Source organism: Falco cherrug, chromosome 2 (genome assembly GCF_023634085.1).
Source record: "Falco cherrug isolate bFalChe1 chromosome 2, bFalChe1.pri, whole genome shotgun sequence".
NCBI classification, from domain to species: Eukaryota; Metazoa; Chordata; class Aves; order Falconiformes; family Falconidae; genus Falco; species Falco cherrug.
Window position 1 is genome coordinate 16,232,753 of NC_073698.1, and position 19,870 is coordinate 16,252,622.

A 19,870-nucleotide genomic window follows, 5' to 3' on the forward strand; every position below is an offset into this window, starting at 1 on the left:
CTCATAACTCAACAGGAGGGTCTCCCTGACAGTTTTTTTCTGACCCTGTCCTCTGTGCAGTAAATAATTGGGTGTACCTTGCCATCAGATTTTGTTAGTCACTGTTGCATTTACTATCAAACTTTGGTAAATTACTTTTTTATACCAATAAACATATTGCTGCTTCTCTCTTATGAGTGAAGTGCGTCACTCCATCCATGACATGGTGCACAAGAAGTTGGGATAAGACACAGCTGGGACAGCTGACCCCAGCTAACCAAAGGGACATCCCATACCATAAAGCTGGAGGAAGAAGTGGGGTCATTTGGAGCAATGGCATTTGTCTTCCTAAGTAACCATCAAAGATGACAGAGCCCTGTTTTCCTGGAAATGGCTGAACACCTGCCCAGTGATGAGAAGTGGTGAATGAATTCCTTATTTTGCTTTGCTTGCGTGCTTGGCTTTTGCTTTACATTAAACTGTCTTTATCTCAACCCAGGAGTTTTCTCACTGTTACCTTTCTGATTCTTTTCTGCATCCCACCACAGGAGGAGTGAGCAAGCAGCCAGGCAGCTGTGTGGTGCTTAGTTGCCTGCTGGGGTTAAACCACAACACCCTGAATTGCATATGTGGTCGTGTGAGTAGGGTTTTGAGTTGGCTGCCTGTCTAGCGAACAGGCTACCTGTCCCTGTTGCAACCATTCTATTCAATCAAAAGTCCTCTGTTACACTCTGATTGTAAATGATGCCTTAAAATGGCTGTGTAGAAACCCCACCCCCACCCCTGTTTACCTTGTTTGGCAAAAGCTGAGCTACAAAGGTTATCACCAGATCACACCAGCAAAGCTCCCATGAACGTGACATGCTTGCTTACACTTGATACTTTTCTCCAAGGAAATTTGGAAATGATGTGCTGAAGTGCTTTGAGACCCCCTTGGCTGTACTGATTGCTTCTCTGCTTTCTGTAACAGAGCGTGTGGCTCTGCTGGACAAACATCTCATATAGACACCTAATTCTGGTGTCTGTTTTCCATCGAGTCTCAGTATTATCATGTCTCAGTTTCAGAGAAAGAAGTGCCTTCCTGGCTGCAAACCACACAGGCAGAGCTGAGGTAGGCTCCCTCCTGGTGGTACCTCTGTGGGGCTCAGCAGCTCAGGCTGTGCTTTCTGCAATAACCCTGCTGTCAGTAAGTCTTATAGGTGTGAGTGACAGGTTCATTACCTTCCAGTTATAGGGTACTGTAGGGCTCCTCTCAGTGATGTAAAAGGAGGAACAGGAACCACAACATACATATTCATAGAGGTTCAGACTCTGCAGGGCTCGTGGGGGTAAGAATAGCCAAATGCACCTTTTTGTGCTGTTGTCAGCAAGAGCTGTCTAGTAACCCAGCAATTTTTTCCAATAATGAGACCAAGAGCTGAGTTATGTGATAGCTCAGTCAGCGATGTTACATAGTTAATTAAAACAATGGTCCCCAACATTCCCTACATGCTAAACAGAGGGAAAACAACTGAACTTGCCCCTGCTGGGCCTTGCTCTGATGTACTGAAATGGCACATGTGCCTTGCTCAAGAGTGAGACTTGCTACAGTCGTTCTTACAGGAAGCTTTACCCCATGTAAAGCAGTATGGGAAGCAGTATAATTCTGACACCAATAGTTGTTATAAATAATAAAGCTCCTGCTCTGAGCAATGGAGATTTGACAAAGGGAGACATACTTTGAAAACAGCAGGAATGTGGCAGACCTGTCATGCAAGACCACCAGCCCTAAGTGAGCTACAGTGGAAATTCACTCGGCTTCAGTTTGCCTTTGGCTTCTGTGCTTCAGCTGGGAAAAGATAATGGGATTTTAGATTATTTTTCAGACTTCAGGATATATCAGATATATGTCCATGATAAACCTATGTATTTACCATACAACCTTGGCAGAAAGACTCTTGCCTAACACTTGGGGCCTGTTTTGTTTTATAAAATGTGCGAGGACACACAAAGAGAAATATTCCTTAAAATCTGAAATGCATGCCTGGCTTCTTAATTTTTAGGTTTAATTCTCAGTGTCAGGGAACTTCTGGGGCTCAGTTTGTACTTACCCTTTGTCACATCAATGAACTGAAGTCACCTGTCCTTCCTTATGGTGCCTAAACCAGAAGTTTTGTAACATTTCAATTCCCGCTTTACTCTGAGGATTAGTCTTTAGTTTTCAGTTTTTCCTACTTGTACACTTGATCTCTGGCTTGAAGGTTCAGTAGCAGGACGCATCTCCTTTTATGCCGCTGTTCATTATCTTAACAATTTTTTGTGTATTCGTTCTGTATACTTGTTCCTAGAGACACTGTGGTGGGTGTGTCTATTTTTAGAAGCAAACAGTGACAAATATTTCCATCTGAAGAATAATAAAAAAGCTGCTTCAATTGAACCTAGTTTGACTCACAAGGAAACAGACTTTTGCCATACTTTGAACTTCTGAAGTGGAAAATTAGAAGACAATTTAAGACAGGACTGAAGAGGATTTTCAATGCCTGCTGTGTCTGTCAGACATCTAATTGTCAGTGACTTTTCTTTGGGAAAGTTTTAGGCCCCTGGCTTGTCTTTAGTGCCTTTGAAAATCCCTTGCCTAGATCTCTACCGTACATGCCATGTGGAAATAATTCTGACTACCTAGAGATGCTTTCCTTAGGACAGCCTAACTGCAGACGTTTAAAAGGCACACAGCTCCAATGAGCCCTCCTGGGTAGCAAATTTTTGTAAAGCCTTAAAGGCAGGGATGAATCCCACGTGAAAACTCATGTAAGACAGAGCACTGCTGCTTTGAATAGCAAAACCAGCAAGGTCATTACTGTGAGGAAGCGACGGAAGTTAGCACTACAGTGTGTCAGAGTAAGGTTAAGTGAGCTAAAGACTGCAGGCCTATTTAATTAAGTAAATAGACTATCAATCACAAAGAATAACAGTCCTAAATAATAGGTTTATAAACCCTGCAATCTCCTTCCATGGTTTCCAGTGTTGTCCTATTTTCATTATGCAGAACTGGAGATTTTCACTGAGGAATCAATTCGCAGCAGGACAGGGGTTACAAGCTCTTGGCAATTTTGGGAAAAAAAATGGTCAGGTGTTCAGAAAAGGTTCAACACTTAAAATTAAGAGGTAGATAATCACCAGCCCCACATGTGCCAAGCTCATGGGTGACTTTGGAATATTAAGTTCTAAGTTTTCAGAAGGTATTAAATATCCTCAGGACTTTCCTTTGTTTTCTGAGTTCTGTAATTTTTCACTCATATTTTCAGGCTTGAAAGGTGAAACTAACTTTATATATTTTTAACCAAAACCTGAGTTTCTGCTATAAGTGTGTAGCTCAGTTCAAATAAAAACATTAAACTGCAGAACGTCTGAGGTAAGATCTTGAGAGCTAGCAACAAAGTGAATTGCTTAACAAATTCCAGGGAGAAGACACATCAAAAAATTCAGGGTGTTAGGAGCCAGTTTTAATGCAGATCACAGGATCACAGAATGATCAGGCTTGGAAGGGACCTCTGGAGATCATCTAGTCTAACCCTCTGCTAAAGCAGGTTCACCTAGAGCAGGTCGCACAGAAATTGCGTCCAAGCTGGCTTTAAATGTCTTCAGAGGAGACTTCACAACCTCTCTGGGTAGCCTGTTCCAGTGCTCGCTTGTCATCCTCAAGGTAATAAAGCTGTTCTTCATATTCAGATGGGAATTCCTGTGTTGCATTTTGTGACATTGCCTATTGTCTTGTCACTGGGCACTACTGAAAAGAGCCTGGCCCCATCCATTTGACACTCACCCTAAAGATATTTGTAGACGTGGATAAGATTCCCTCTTAGTCTTCTCTTCTCCAGGCTAAACAGGCCCAGCTCTCTCAGCCTTTCCTCAAAAGGGAAATGCTTCAGCCCCCAGTCATCTTTGTAGCCCAGAACAGGACACAGCACTCCACATGTGGCCTCACCAGGACAGAGCAGAGGGGAGGATAACCTCCCTCCACTTGCTGGCCATGCTCCTCCTTAGACACTCCGGGATCCTATTGGCCTTCTCGGCCACAAGGGCGCACTGCTGGCTCATGGGCAACGTGCTGTCCACCAGGCATCTTTGCTGGATTTCTTACCCATAAGGATGCACCTATCTTGATCTTGGAGGGAGTGATGCTTGAATATTAACCAGCTCTCCGGGACCCCCTACCTTTCTTCAAGTAGGTCCTTCAAGAGGCCAAAGTTAGCTCTGCTGAAGTCCAGGGTTGCAATCCTACTCACTGCCCTGCTTCCTCCACGCAGGATCATGAGCTCCACCAACTCATGGTCACTGCAGTCAAAACTGCCCCCAACCTTCACATCCCCAACCAGTCCTTCTTTGTTTGTGAGTACAAGGTCCAGCAGTGCACTGCACCTCATTCCTTTCTCCACCACCTGTGTCAAAAAGTTATCATCAGTGCTCTGCAGGAACCTCCTGGACTGTATGACTTGCCATGTTGTTCTTCCAGCAGATATCAGGATGGTTGAAGTCCCTCATGAAAACCTGGGCCTGTGACTGGCACGCTACCTCCAGTTGTCTGCAGAAGGTCTCATTGACTTTCTCTTCCTGATCAGGTGGCCTTAATAAACACCCACAACAGTGTCACCCATGTTGGCCCATCCCTTAATCCTTACTCATAAGCTCTGGACTCATTCTGCATCCACCCTTAGGCAGAGCTCGATACACATAAAGAGCTCCCTCACAGAAAGAGCAATTCCACCACCTCACCTTGCTGGCCTGTCTTTCCTAAAAAGAACACAGGCATCCATGACAGCCTTCCAGTCATGCGAGCTGTCCCACCATCTCTCTCTAACTGCCATGAGATCACAGCCCTGTGACCACACACAGCTCTGATTCTTCCTGTTCCCCACGCTGGGTGTGTTGGTGTACGGGCATTTCAGAGAGGTAGTTGAGTGCGCAGGTTTCCCAGGAGGGATGCAAGAGGATCCACAATAGCCACACACCCCACTGAGGTGGCTGGCCTTCTGGTTCTCATCTTGGGAGGCAGCTAAGGAACACGTATCGCTGCTCTGGTTGGCCTGGCTTATCCCCCAGTTAGATGTGATGGTGTGAGTGTGGTCACTGTGGACCCCAGCCCCCAAGTCCTTCAGTTTAAAGCAGACCTTACAAAACCAGCCAGCCTGCTGCCAAAGATTCCCTTGTCTCTTCTAGATAGGTGCATGCCCTCGATCTGATGCTAAATTCTGAAGTATTCAGCAGATGTATTATAACTCATGTACAATCCAGAAATGTTCTTCCCCTGCATCCCATAATGAGGCCACACCTGTAGACAGTGATTCCTTCCACAGTGAGCGGTTTCCATTGGTCTGAGGGGGCGACTGGGGCTCCCCCACCTGCCAATGTGCCCCTCTGTTCCTTCGTGTGTGAGGATGAATATTAAATCACGCAACCTGACAGTAATGACCATGTAAACAATCAGACCTCAACAACACTGTGATCATAGGATGGCAGAAAAGCTGACTTAGGACATTTGTCTGCAGTGAAGAATTATAAATGTGTATAGATAATTCCTAATAGATATCTATGGTGTTGTTTAATTTTAATTGTTTCTTTTTAATCCAAAGAATGGAATTTTCCATCTTTCTTGATTAGCCTGCTCTACTGTTTATCCAGTCTTAAACTGATGTTAAAGAAACTTTCTAACTCTTAACTGCTTTGCTGAAGATTAATCTTACTGGTCCTCCTTAAAGCAGCATTGGAGTACTGCTTGTTCTTCTGGAAGATGTTCTAAGATACCTGGACTGTTGCCAGAAGCAGATCTAAACTTTCCATGTAGGTTTCTGAACATCTTCTTTATGTCTTCCTCTATATGCCAGATCTGCATTTCATTTATATGGTCTTTAAATTGTCATGTGGGAAATGGGATGCAAACCTCATCTCCAGTACAAAGTAAGCTGGAAAGTTTTCTTTCTAAGGGTTGGTATGTCACTCATTGAATGTATAGGTGAAATTTCAAAATGTACAACACTCTTTCTGGATAATTCTTGACTGGACCACTTGCATAAATAGGTGCTGTCTAACATAAGAAATACCAAATTGTGCCCTTGTCTTTTCTCAAATTTTCATTGCAAGTCTGATGAAAGTGCACTTAAGTCTTAGCTCAATAACAGCACAAAGAGTGAAACTGTTTCACAAATTTAGAGCTCTTGTAAGTAAAGGAGTTTTTTTGCAGAAGTACAAAGCTGCTTAAAATGCAAACCTATAAGACACTGACTTACCTAAATTCAAATTGACTGTATTACAAGCTAGGCAATCCTCTCTGGCATGGCTTACTTGGAAGCTGTATGGGGTAAGTAGCCTGTCTAGCAACATTTCTGGACAGGTTTTCTGGGTTTTTTTCCCTCCTAGATCATAGCACATTAAAAAAAAAAAAAAAAAAAAAAAAAAAAGGCACTTACTGAAAACTGGAATTTCAAAGCAAAGGAAATACAGCTTTGTAGAGACATTAAGAACAGAAAGGGCAGCTTCTGTTTAAGCTAGGTTGACTTTCCCCTCTCTGTTGTACATCACACTTGATCCTGAGAAAAGCTGATGTTTCATCCTCTCCTATTCCTGGAAAAATTAATGGAAGTTATTCTGTTGTATTATGAGCAATTGTGAGCTTCAACTGTATTGCTCCAAATTAATTTAACTGGCACCGAAGATACTTTTGCTTCGTGGTAGGCCAGAAGGGTTACATTGCTATGCCCTCTTTATATGCTTTGTATCTTGGACTAAGCTTCCTGTTTCTGCTCTCAGTAAATATCTAAACTCCCATCTGCTATGAAATGCATTAAAATAAACTTTGATCTACCTGAGGCATGACATTTTTATAGAAGAACTGTTCTGAAACAGAAGAAAAGGCACTTTGCTTTTACTCTGAAGTTGCCAATACCTGAAGTTGGAAGGTCTTACTGCTTAGATCACCACTCAAGCCTGAGTATCTTCTAGAACAGGAGACTTGCAGGTAATCAAGAAATTAATTAGAATGTTATTAGGGAAGCATTCTAACTCTACCTACTTTGATAAGGTTATAAATAAAAGGCAGAGTTTTAGAGCCCTTTTTTAGAATGTAATTGGGAGAAAATGTGATAGAGAAGTGGGTGTCACCAGGACAAAATTTTGTAAATCTTTTAACAGTTCTTCCTCTGTCTTTTTAAAGTCTTGATTGTCTTTCTGCATTTTGGGTACCTAGTAGTCTACAATGAGCTATTTTTGGCCTTAAACCTTGCGGGAAGAAGGAGGTTGTATTTTTGTCTACTGATCCAGCCGCATGGCCACTGTGTTTTCTCTGAGTTGAACCCCAAGCAGGAAGAAGTACCACAACTTGGATGCTGCTAAAAATCTCATGGGAACTCAATTATTGTGTAGTTTCTGCACCTGTTAGAGGCAATTTTCCAAGTTCCATATCTTGAAGGTTCCTGACACTCAAGACAACATTCATCTGATAATTTTATCTGCTTTTGTGGTATTCCCAGTATTTGGGGTCAATTCTCATGGGAGCTGGGGAAGGGACTGGGGAAGGGAATGCTCTAGTTTATACTTAATCACTGTCCAAATGCTAGCTCTTCTACAGGGGTCTTTTAGTGTCTTTCCTATGACATAGGTTATTCACAAATAGACAGTAGTAGAACACAAAATGATTTTAATTTGTAATTTCTTCAGGCAGACACTAAGTTTTCAAACATTTATTTTTAAAAACTTCCAACACTCTTCCTAATTAGGACTCCCTTCTTTCTCTAGCTGTTAATGGCTACAGACATGGCCAATTTGAAATACATCTAATCAGAGTGCTGGCTGATTCTGTCTCCATACAACAGCTATTACCCTGAGGGACAAATTATGTTTTCAATTGAAGACACTCATCCCTTTCACTGAAGTCTTGACAGTTCATCCATCAGAGGGAAAATACATATTGCAATTAGCTGTACAGGTTACATATGTATTCCTTTCTTTTTTACTTTCATTTATTTTGCATATATGAATATACATGTGTATATATTTATTTATTTATCATGGATTTGTCTTATAGTTTAGTTTTTACTTTAGTGGTGCTGTTTTCTTTAAGTCACTCTCCTTTATATCTGCAGAAGCCTACAAGAAACCTTGAAGAAACCCACTTGGAATATGTTTTACAGAACTTATTCACGTGAACCCAAACTACTCTACAGTTGCAAATTAATCCCATAATAACTATGTTTATTGACTTTTAAAGCTTGATTATCTCTCTAGTGTAATTGTAGGCTGCAGGTCCTCTGTCACAGAATTGTGCTCCATCCCTTGTAGAGGCACAGACCTACTTAGCCCACTTAGACTGGAAGGACAGAGGTAACAGCCAAGGTGGCTTGTGGATTATCCTCAACCCATGATTCCTGCATGCATCGTGGTTAAATGGCACTTTGCAGTAGAAGAAGGATCTACCTTTGGGGAAAGGGGTAGGGAGAAGAAAGGAAAGCATCAGGGCTTAGCTGTGGGTGGAGGTGGGAAAGGAGTTCTTGGAGGATTTGTAGCCTGAGGAAACATGGACTGGAGGTTAGGGGGTGGAGATGGAAAGGCAGGGGTGGTTCAAGAGTGGTTTTGATATATACTCATGCAAGGAAATGTTTTTGACTCTTGTATCAGTGCCTTCTGCTGCTGCTTTGCTTGTTATGGTTGTACTGATTGGTGACATTTTCAATGCCTTCGCAGATGAAAGGAATCAGAAAACCAGTGTTTTGAATTTGAATTTCAAGAAAGTCTGAAGCTGATTTCAAAATACTTTGGATTAGGATGACAGAGGCTGCTGAAAATGAGGGGAAACTGCCTATCAGCCAGCTTAAATCCTAAATCCAGTGAAAGTTAGAAACCTAAATGTAAACCCCTCACCCAAAGAAGGTGAAAAGTAACTAACATTTCACAGGCATTTAGTTGCTCTGTTCATTTTATGTAGCTTTTGTCCTAACATTTCCCTAATACTAACTTACTTCTTATATCACAAAATTCAGCTTCCTAGTCAGTGTGCTGTGCTCTCTCTTCAGTGCCAGATCCACAGATAACTTGAGGGTCACAGCCCCCAGTGGTGCATGTTAAAGGCAGCTGTATTTTAGTTGTGAAGGTATCGGTACCTCAGATGCAATAGCAGCTGTTATACACACACCTGCTTCCAGAGATATCCATAACTGGACCCAAGGGGTAATCTCCACAAGATAATATGTGTCTGGAGGTATAATGGTCCAGAGCCTCATTGGATATCAAAGCCCATCTGGGGACTCCCTTCAATGACTGTCAGTTTGTGGTGATCTTTTCCAAACTAATAGCGCTACCAAGAATTTCATAGAAGTCTCACTGGCACTGTGAAAGCTGTTAAAAATATAGGTCTTCTGGTGATCTACATGCCAGACAAAAGGGTTGCATTATCTGACAAGCATAAAAAATTGATTCTGCACCTTCATCTGTCTGACTGCTTTCAAGACTTATTAAAAAGTACAATATAGTCCATCCCTGTGGTTTCTGCTAGTATGATCTACCAGTGCAAAGATGGCCTGGGATGTAGGCAGGATTTCTCTCTCTTAGATAGATAGATCAGTGACAGATTAAATACAATCCAGAAGGAAGTATTCACTGTCACCAGACTAAGATGAAGACAGAAGCTGCTCTCTGCTACACGCCTGCAGGAAAGAAGTGGATTGGAACTGGTAAATGAGGAAAGACCATCGTCTAAGCCAGTCTGAGCATCGCAGCTTAATAGTTGGAGGAGGTTTCTTAAAATGGCTCACTGTGGTCCATAGCCTTTATCATCACTGTTGCTTGTCAGGAAAAGTTACCTGCATCCTGACAGGGAGGGAAGAACAGGCAGGCAAGCAGCAACAGCAGTTAAATGCAAGGTGTATATTTAGCATAAGCTGTCAGATAGTGAAATACTGCTCCGTTGTTGCTCCTAACTGTAATCACAGATGCCATGAATTTGTATTCTGACTTGTAAGTTAATGTATTAGTTAGACTTCTGCCACAGTTAAATATTCTTTGTAACTAGCATATACTACAGTTTTGTTTGCAGTTTATGTATTTCAACCAATTTGCATTTGATCTTTCCCCCCACATGACTTCAATAGGTGACCCTAATCCTTTACAAACAAATGTAAATGCATGCTAATATTTGCACATAGCAAAAGCTCTGCTCAAGATTTTTGGTTAAGAAGACACTTTCTTACTAGGAAGAAATAATATAAGTTACTTTATTCAAGGAAACTGCCTCTGAACAGGGGTTATTTATAGAATATCAAGAAGAATTTGGCTAGTAATAAGTTTTCATTTGCTTGCATATAAAGAGGCCCAGATGAAACTGCCTGTACCTTTGTCCTAACCCAAAGTTTTAAAACAAATCCAGGTAACTTTTTATTCTGTTTTGCAGTTTCTTTTGGTTTTGGATGTGTGGTTAGGGTTGCATTTTATAGCTCACTACAAAATCCACAAAGAGGAATCCGTGAAATGTCTCCAGTCCTGGGCAAGGGAACACAGTAACTGCGGTGGGTTCCTGCTCCCACTGTAATCTCTGGGAGTCCTGAGCCTTATTGTGACTTGGACCAGCCATGGTGAACAGTGCTTTGTTCCATTTATTGGCAGTCCTAGGTGTTTCTGCAATGTGGAAATTCACATCGGAAAGTGTTTGTACCATATGCATGTGACAGCGGTGTTAATCAAAAGTTCAGCTCAAGGATCAGGGTTTTCTGTTTTCAGTCAGGTCTTAGCTCCCACTGAACTGCTATCTTAATATTGCTCATGCTGCTTGGTGACTGTTTTTGAAGTGCCTTGTATTTTTCTTCTAATAGATGTGTAGAAATAGGCATTTATTTTCATTATCTAGGAAGATTTTGATCTGGTGTTGAAACTAGAAATACTGATAACTTAAAAGACTGCTTTTCTAAGATTTCAAACCAATTCCCTTGAATATACAAAGCTTAAAAATTCTAGAGAATTATATATATTAGGTGTGGACTCCACTTTGCTCACCTTCTGTGAAACATTAAATGCCTAGTCTGAACTCATTCTGTGGCCTCCCTTGAAAGCTAATGGAGACAAGGACATCATCATGTTAGAATGGAGACCTTTGCCTATGTAAGACAGCTTTCATAGTATAAAATAAAATGCTATATGATGTTTCTTATTTCTCTTTGCTGATATCTTAGATGATAACCTCCATTAGAGATTTAACTCTTAGCCGAAAGGAATTAATTGTGATGAATCCAATCATGGGTATTTACATGTTCTAGAGTGTTTGTTGTTTTTTTTTCTTAATTCAAGTAGTAAACAAGATGATTTTATATTAATTCTTGATTATTCATATATGATTTCTTTATCTAAGGATATAATTTTTCATTTCTGGCATATGAGTATGGAAGCTTTGAAACAAAACAAAGGAGAGTGAAAAATTATTGTCTAGCGTCATGTTTTGTTTTCTTGGTTTGGTCATCCTTATTACAATTTGGAATGGAAAAAAACCCCACAGAACCTCTTTTCCTTTTTATGGGTTTAATAGCTAAATAAAAAAAACCCAAAATCTATCAAAATCAGATTCAAATTCTATAACCGTAAGTAAACTAACTAAATTTGAATAATGCCTTCCTCCAGACTAAGATAACTGAAGTGTAATCAATGAGCTGATGGATTAACAAAAGTATGGAATTAACAATTATTCACCAGTGTTGGACAAGAGTTAAGATTCACTTAATGAGAATCTACTACGTGTAAGTAACTCTTACAAATTATTAATTACAGAAATAAAAATAATGTAACTTGCTTCCCTTACTCTCTGCTATGCAATAAGATGGAGTTTCAAGGTTCCTATTCAATAAGGGATTTACACAGTTAACCCTTGGTCCTTGCTTCAATGTAACACAATGCTTAACTTTATTTTAAAGGTTTCTGATAGATTTCTTTTTTTCACTATTACTTTATTAAGTTAAAGTGGTACACAGAGTTGTGGTGTTTGCCAGAAATAAGGATCTTCTTATGCATTTGTTGAATATGCAAGCACATACATTTGCATCTCTACAGATACTCAGGAAAATATCATAACAGTATTTGTAGGCAGAGGTAATAGACTTATTAGACAATCTTGTATAGCTGGAAGAATGTGACAGACTTTCAGATGGAAAAGTCCCTTTCCGGATATGCAGTAGAAACAGGGAATTTTAAAAATATTGCTCAGAGTTTACTGAGATATGCATTAGATGAGTAGTATTCAAATCAAAGAGCAGTTGGTACTTGTAGAGTTGGAAGGAAGGGAGAATGGAAAAGAACAGAAAGGTAGTCACTGCCTCAGGTAAAGACACATCCATAACTGAAGATTCTATAATTTTCTGTATTTACAAACCACGTTCAGTATAATCATTAGTGACTTTTTTCCTTGTGCTCATAGTTCTTGTGTATTTTTGTTCTCTCAGAATGTCTTTAAATATTCACTTTAGCAGAAACAACAAATACACTCTTGCTTATTCTGATCAGAAGTCTTTCACGGCAAAAGGATTTTACAGGAACAGCATTCAACAAAACTCCAAGTAAACTACTAGATATTTTCAAAAGAAAATTCGAAACTCATATGCATTAATTCTTACTTACTCTATCCACCTCAAATCGACCCCTCCCCACACCCCTAACCCCATCCCAGATTTAACAATATATAGCATATGCTTAGGATACCTGTTTAAGACAGTAAGAAAGTTATAACTAATACAAATAGGATCAAGACAGAAGATTACTCAAAAAAATTCAGTGTACTTTACAGGTATCCGTGTGCTATGTTCCTTCTCAGCTGTTTGAACGCTATGGAAAGGATACTAACAAATGGGGAAAAAATCTTCTAAATGTAATGCAAATTTATTTATCATGTATTTTAAGGTGGAAAATCTGTGCATAGCTAATAACATGTAAGAATTATGGGTGATAATTCTTGTACAGTGACAAGGGTACTTAGACTGTAATATTGTTTGAAGCTTGCAAGTGAAATTTTATTTATCTTCTAATGCCAATGAAATAATTATTCAGGTTTACATTCAGCAGAATTTATTCCCTTAATAACCCTACCAAAATTAGATAAGGAATGAATTTCACTGATTACGTTTTGTAAAGAAATCATTCTAATTTGCAGTTACACAGTGCTTGGTATCAAAGGATCTCAAAGCATATGACTGTTAATTAAATTTCATGACCTGTCCCTGTGGAAGAGAAGCCTAGGGTTGTAATTTAAACTTTTATTATATTCATTAAAATCTTGGCATCCCTTTTTACCGTTGCCTTCCCATGGAAAACACTGAGCTGAATTTGGTATAAAGCTTGTTTTCCTTGGTTATACCTTAGTGAAGTGATTACATGACAGTCAATAAAGGCTGATAAACTTTTTAGGTGTGGTGGCCCCTGGAATGGAATCTCAAACCGTATTTTAGGACTCAGTAAAAACATCCTGAATATGGAACAACCAAAAATAATTCCAGGAAATACTGAGGCAAAAGAATGAATCTCGATAGCTTGCTTCTTAAGCCCCTTCTTTAAAGGTGCAGGACATATCGTCTCCATGTGGGATTCATAGTTCTAAGTTTGTCCTGGAAAACAGGCCTGCACCTTCCTTTGAAATCTACTTTTAAATGCAGGCACAGCGAGATAACACTGCCCTTCTTTTCACTGTTAGTTCTCTTGCCAGAGTAAGCATAGTTCTGGATTTAGATAGATAAAATTCACCCACATCCCACATACAGTATTACTAGCCTTTTCTGGAGCTGGCTTGTTAAGACTAAGTAAATCTAACAAATCAAATCTTCTGCTTTTAGGAAATCATAGGGAAATATTTTTATTAGGAAGATAGCATAACACCACCATGAATTACCCAGGAAGACTGCACAATTTCCATCCTTGGAGGTTTAGAAGTGTAGGCTTGACATAGCCCTGACTGACATGTTGGCAACAGACCCACTTTGAGTGAGACATTGGACTAGGTGGTCTCACCATGTTCCTTAAACCCAAGATGACTATGATTCTATGAAATCTTCCCATTGTGGATATCTGTTATGTGGCAGAAACCCCCAGTGTATTGTCATTTTAGCTGACTATGATTGCATTATGTCAACCCAGCAACCCATCTGTGAACAGCCAGGTTGATTTGGGGGGTTGTTATTGCTTTGATTCATTTGGATTTACCTCGTATTCATCTTCTTAGTATTTCTTGTCTGCTTCTTCTGGGCTGTACTTTCTTATTTATCTGCAACTAGAGAGCCTAAGTCAGGAAATGGTGATTCATGAAAGACTCGATGGCATGGTAATAAATACAAACCAGAAAACTTCAAGTCAGTCCTTGTGAACTTGCTTGTGTCTGCACTGAAGAGCATCATTTCCAAAAAGGCCTCTTCTGGACTGCACAAGGGAAATAGAGCACAGCACAGTTATGGGAATTAAACCTCTGCTTCTTGGCACTGTGTGAAACTGCAAAGCTTCTATGCAATGATCAATATTCAGTAGTCAGTACTAGCCACAGCCATCACTCACAAATGATAGGGTAGTTCTTTCTTCTAATCATTTAAGAGGGTGCAAAATCTTATATAATGCTTCCACTTTGGCTGCAGCTGAACAAGTATTGGTATAGGACCCTTTTGCCTATATTTTTGCAATTCACTGCCCATAGAAGGCATAATTAGGCTTTTCAGGGTCTGATAGTGATCAGTCATTTGACAGCCATCCTCAGCCTACCATCCTGGCTAAAAATTAAGAGCAGGAAGATGAAATCAGCATGATTTTTTTTTATGGTTTGGTGTTGGGTTTTTTTTGTCGTTACAGGCATGGATTCTTTTGAAAATGAGGCAACGAGTCACTCACTGCCAGTTCAAAGCAATTTAAAGATAAAGTGAGTATGTGTGCATACGTATATGTACACGTGCATAACACACATAGCACAAACTCGTTGGGTTCCATTCTTTCTTACATTTATTTTTTTTAATTAAAATTTACTGCCTGGGTAACCACAGATTTAAATTAATTCCAGCTAACTACAGGCAACTAATTTCAAACTATTTTCCTTCTATGGTTGATGTTGAGAAAGTGGGCACCATAAAACAGTGTTTCATCCCTTAAGTGTCTCAGATGGATGTGTGGATACAGGAGATGAATTCTAACCAGAGCCTTCCTACTTCAGCTCAGTTGTCATTAGTGACATCATCTTCTTAAGTAAACCTTGCAGAAAGTGAATATTCCAGATTCCCAAAATAATAAAATTTAAAACCAAGGTGTGATGTCTTCTGTTTTCTTCTGTACAGTGCTTTACACAATCTTAGTGGATTGTCGTTCTCTTCATAAGACTTATACAAGCTTCTCTTTCTCCAGGGATGTACTGTGAAAAGTTTCTCCTATTTAATTTTACACTGCAAAAATTTTGTACCTATTATATTTTTGGCTTGCTCTTTCCTTTTTTGGAAACCCAAATTTGAATCCAGATATCAAGTAAGAAGCAGAAGTTGATCTCTGTTGTCAAAAATCAATATATATTAAGTAAGAAATTAAATACTGATAACTTCAAAATCAATGCAAATATTAAGGAGCAATATATCTTGCTATGCACCAAAACAAGAAGTGAAAATGGAAGTTTTGCCCTGGTATATGTGCAGCTATCACTGAAATCCATTATATTTGTGTGTATTTAAATGTAAAATCTGCTCAGTTGTGCCTTGCTACATATAATGATCACCATACTCATATTTCTGTGTTGATGCATCTGATTTGGACTTCCTAACTGAATTAATGAGTCATTTTACTTATTTTTCTAAATGAAAATTCTAAAGAAGAGTTGAAATAAAAACCATAGAAAGACCAAAAATTACACTTCTCTTCTGTAAAGTCAGCAATAAGTTACTGTTGATAAAGTTCACTGTTGTGAATTAGGTTTGAGTGAAGTATAATTACTGGGAAAATGTATTTCCAGTACCTATTATTGACTGTTACTCATGAGCTGAAAGAACACAGACAGTTTCAGCTGGCTTCAGCTAGTCAGGAAATGTGCTTCATGTGTGTAATAATACTAAATATTTCACCATAATTTGTATTTATGTGTGGACTTTACCATTACTTTTTGATTTATTTTCTTTATTAATTTCTGTGTATCCATACTTTCTGGGACTCTGCTTACTGGAAAAGAGACAATAATCACAAAAGAAATGCAATTATAGGAAATATGACTCATGGCAAAATGTACTTGGCAAAATAAGCATGTCCAGAAACTTACTATAAGAAGAATTTGGCAAAGCCAAAGCAAAATTAGAGCAAAGCTAAATTCTAAACGTTTTTACCAAAATTTTCTGATTAATCCAAGATAAGCAGTTGCCTTGACACAGGTAAAAAAAGCATCATTCTTCTTTTATTTAGAACTTCATCAATTCCTTGAAATTAACCCCCTTGTTTTGGAGAAAAGGCTTTACGTTTGTCAGGTACAGTATTTATGCCAGAGATGACTCTTCTACTTCTGTGGACATTGTTTCAGTGGTGGCAGAATTACATGCCTTCACAAAACATTCAGCTCCCACACGCTCCCCAGTGACCTGATGCCTTTCAGCAGCTGTACTCTCAGTGCATTCCAGGAAACTGAACATCCTTCATCCACTTTGTTTCTCTAGATGATGAAGCTGTTATCACCCCTAAATATACTTCAGGAGCAAAGCTGGACCTTCTCATTACTGCTCCTCCCTTTTGCTCTGTGCCAGGGTGCTGCTATATACTAGAACAACCCAAGAAACACTTTTCTGCATTTTTCTGCAAACTAAGTCTCAGAGAGTGAATTTGAGCCCTATAGCTTTGATCATTCACATTGCTTTACTGTAAATTCTGCTGCCTCTGTTTTAGATGGCTCTGTTTAACGTATTCCAAGGTAATAGCCTGGGCAGTTCAGTAGGCTGCTCATTTCAGGGACTGCTTCTATAAGGTAGTAGGAATGGGTCTCTACTAGGCCTTCCTGTCTTCCAAGAGTGTCCCAAAAGACTTTGCTCTCTCAAATCCCATGAAGAATACTGTCACCCAGTAAATGCTGTATGTACTCTAAATTTCAAGCAAAATCCACCCACTGTTATTTACAGAACTCACATTATTTCAAATCATTTGAACTAGGGAAGAAAAAAAAAGAATCTAAACTTAAACACAAAACAATAATTCTCTTGTACAGCCACAGGCGGTCCAGAGGAGACCCCAAACAAAGTACTATGTAGTATGGATGTGACAACTCTGTACTGCCAGTAGAAGACTGGATACAGCCTCTCTCCTTAAAGACTTTCCTCTGTCCTGATCAGCAGGAAAACAGGCAGGCACTGCAGGACGTCAGCTTGGCTGAACAGGGGTTCCTGATGAAATCCAAATACAAAAAGGAAGCTTGGGTGGAAGCTTTGCCAGGAGGTAGAAGTGGGAACAGGCTACCAAGGAAGATTTGCAGTGATTCTTGCAGTGATGAATGCCAGCCCTATATTGGGCTCCTTCAGCAACAACAAAACTCAAGAGAAAATAATTATTAGATATCTTTTTGCCCTCTGTTTCACATATGTCTGGTTTTGGAACCCCACTACATGTTCAGGGACCTGGACCACAAGATGTATGAAAAGAGGAGGCTGGGTTTGTTCAGCCTGGAGAAATTACTAGGGACAGGATCTGATGCTCTCTTTATCTGCTGAAAAGAATTATAGAAAAGATGGAGCTAGACTTTTCTCAGTGGTGCACACTGAAAGGACAAGAACCAACAGCTGTAAGTCATAATAAAGGAAATTCCCACTAGGCACAAGGGAAAAAGTATTTAGACTAAGTGTGAGAAAGCCCACAGAGGCTGTGAGATCTCCAGCTCTGGAAATGTTCAAAACTGCTCTGGAGAAGACCCTGAGCAGCCTAATCTGAAGTCAGCCCTGCCTTGAACAGGAGTTTGGACCATGTGGTCTCTGCAAACCCCTCCCAACTTAATCTTTTCTCATTCTATGCCACCCAGCTCAAGATCAAGATATTACTTCCTATCCATCTTTTACCTACTTCTATAAATGTACAGTTAATGACTTCCAGCTTACGTTTGGGTGGTGTAAAGAAGAATTCATCAGACTTCCAGCTTATGTTTGGGTGGTGTAAAGAAGAATTCATCAGTCTCAAAAAGAGCAGGACACAAGTGAGACAAGGAGAGAAGAAAAGAAATAATTTGGTGTAAGTAACCTCAGATCACTCTCAGAGTGGAAACCTTATTTGTGAAGCTTAAGCTGTGGGTCATATAATTGGGATAACTTTCTGTTTACTCAATGGTTACAAAAATGGTGCACCAGTGTGGACATCAGTGGAGTACTGACACATTATGAAAGAAGCTGCACAGCTCTAAGTTTTGCTGGAGGAAAACGTCAGTAGTGGCACAGGGAACTGGGAGCAAAGAGAAAACAATGGTACCATTTTCAGTGTGTAAAAAATGGATACTTTGGTTGGGAAAAGAACAGGCAGGCAAGCCTGAAGCATATGAAAATTGTTGAGCATCAGTAGGTATTAACAAACTGTGAAATGAGTTAGCAGTAACTGGAATTGGTCAGGTAAAGAGCCAAGCTGAGGATGGGCAGCCTGAGAAGTGAAACCTAGCACACGCTTGTCAAGGGAGGAGATTGGAATGAGGATATGGAAGAAATGAAAGTGAATCAAACTTTGTGGGAAAAGCTCCATTTCTCACTCCATGTGAGAAATGGAGCACAGATCTGGTGAATATACAAATCTCAGCTATCAACAGAAATGTGTGAAACCTGTTAGGAAGCTTGTTTCTCATCTTCTCTTACACTTTTTGATATAGGTTGTGTTTAAATTAAGCTATAATGTATACCCTGCAGCATGCTGAGGACCTATTTTGTTGTTTCTCAGGTTGGTGAGAGTATGCTGCATGTACTGAGTGCTTGGGTTTCCTTTCTGTGGAGACCAACATGCAAGAACATGAGGAAGGGAAACCATTGCATGTCTGTGCCTGACAAGAGTTTGGAGTAGGGATGCAGCCAGTGTGTTCAGCTGGGTGTGGGAGATTGACAGCAGTCTCACAGTTCATACTGGGCTGCAGAAACTACACCTCAGAGTACTGCTAGCAGCTACTACAGTAGCTCAGGCACCTGAAGTCTCAACGGAAAGTTCTAAGCATCATCCTTGCTGTTTCTGAGGTTTTCTATAATACAGTGTGATGTAGTTGAGGGAAGTAAAATGGCTCCTTTTTCTTCTATAAAAGCTCACGCTCCAAACTTAAACAAACCAGCTTAGAGACCTTTCTGCATTTATGAATTCTTATTGTCAAGCTACATCTGCCTGCAATACAGCCAGGAGGGGAGGGCAGCCTGCAGCAATATTAATGGTCATACCTACCTTAGATCTTGAAAGGCCTCATGGTATTTCTGAAAAGTTTGGTAAGATTTTTATTTCTGTTATTGTAGGTGCCCCAGGCAAGTGCAGGTATTGTAAAGTAACACTCCCTACTGCAGCATTTTCTGTGTTATATGGTCTGTCTCATCCTCTCCCACCTGAGATGGTCAAGGGTTTCATAGAAACAACAGAGGACAGGAAACTTACAGAGATGTTATGGGGTGTGCCACAGGAGGTCAGTGAGTGCTAACAATATTTGGGAAGAGGCTCATGAATACTCACAGGTATTTGGGCTGGAAGACATGAAGCAAAATGATTTCTTTCTTTCATCGCCATTGACCAGAGCCAGATACTTCACGGGAAGCCACAAGCCTATAATAAAGAATAATAGGATAGTCATTGCACAAAGGAATGTGTTTTCTAACCTGAGATTGTATTTTATATTTGAAGTATGGAAGTTTATGTCCCCCCATAATTTTTACACTATCCTAGTGCAACTCAGGGATTATTTTTT

General features: G+C 39.9%; 1 long non-coding RNA gene across 1 annotated transcript; it reads left to right on the forward strand.

Moving 5' to 3' along the window:
- The first annotated feature begins 288 nt into the window (after positions 1 to 288).
- Positions 289 to 18,080, forward strand: LOC129735453 (uncharacterized). The gene is made up of 3 exons (XR_008731106.1): positions 289 to 401; positions 528 to 616; positions 8,094 to 18,080. It is a non-coding gene; the product is annotated as an uncharacterized LOC129735453 (long non-coding RNA).
- Positions 18,081 to 19,870: the final 1,790 nt, after the last annotated feature.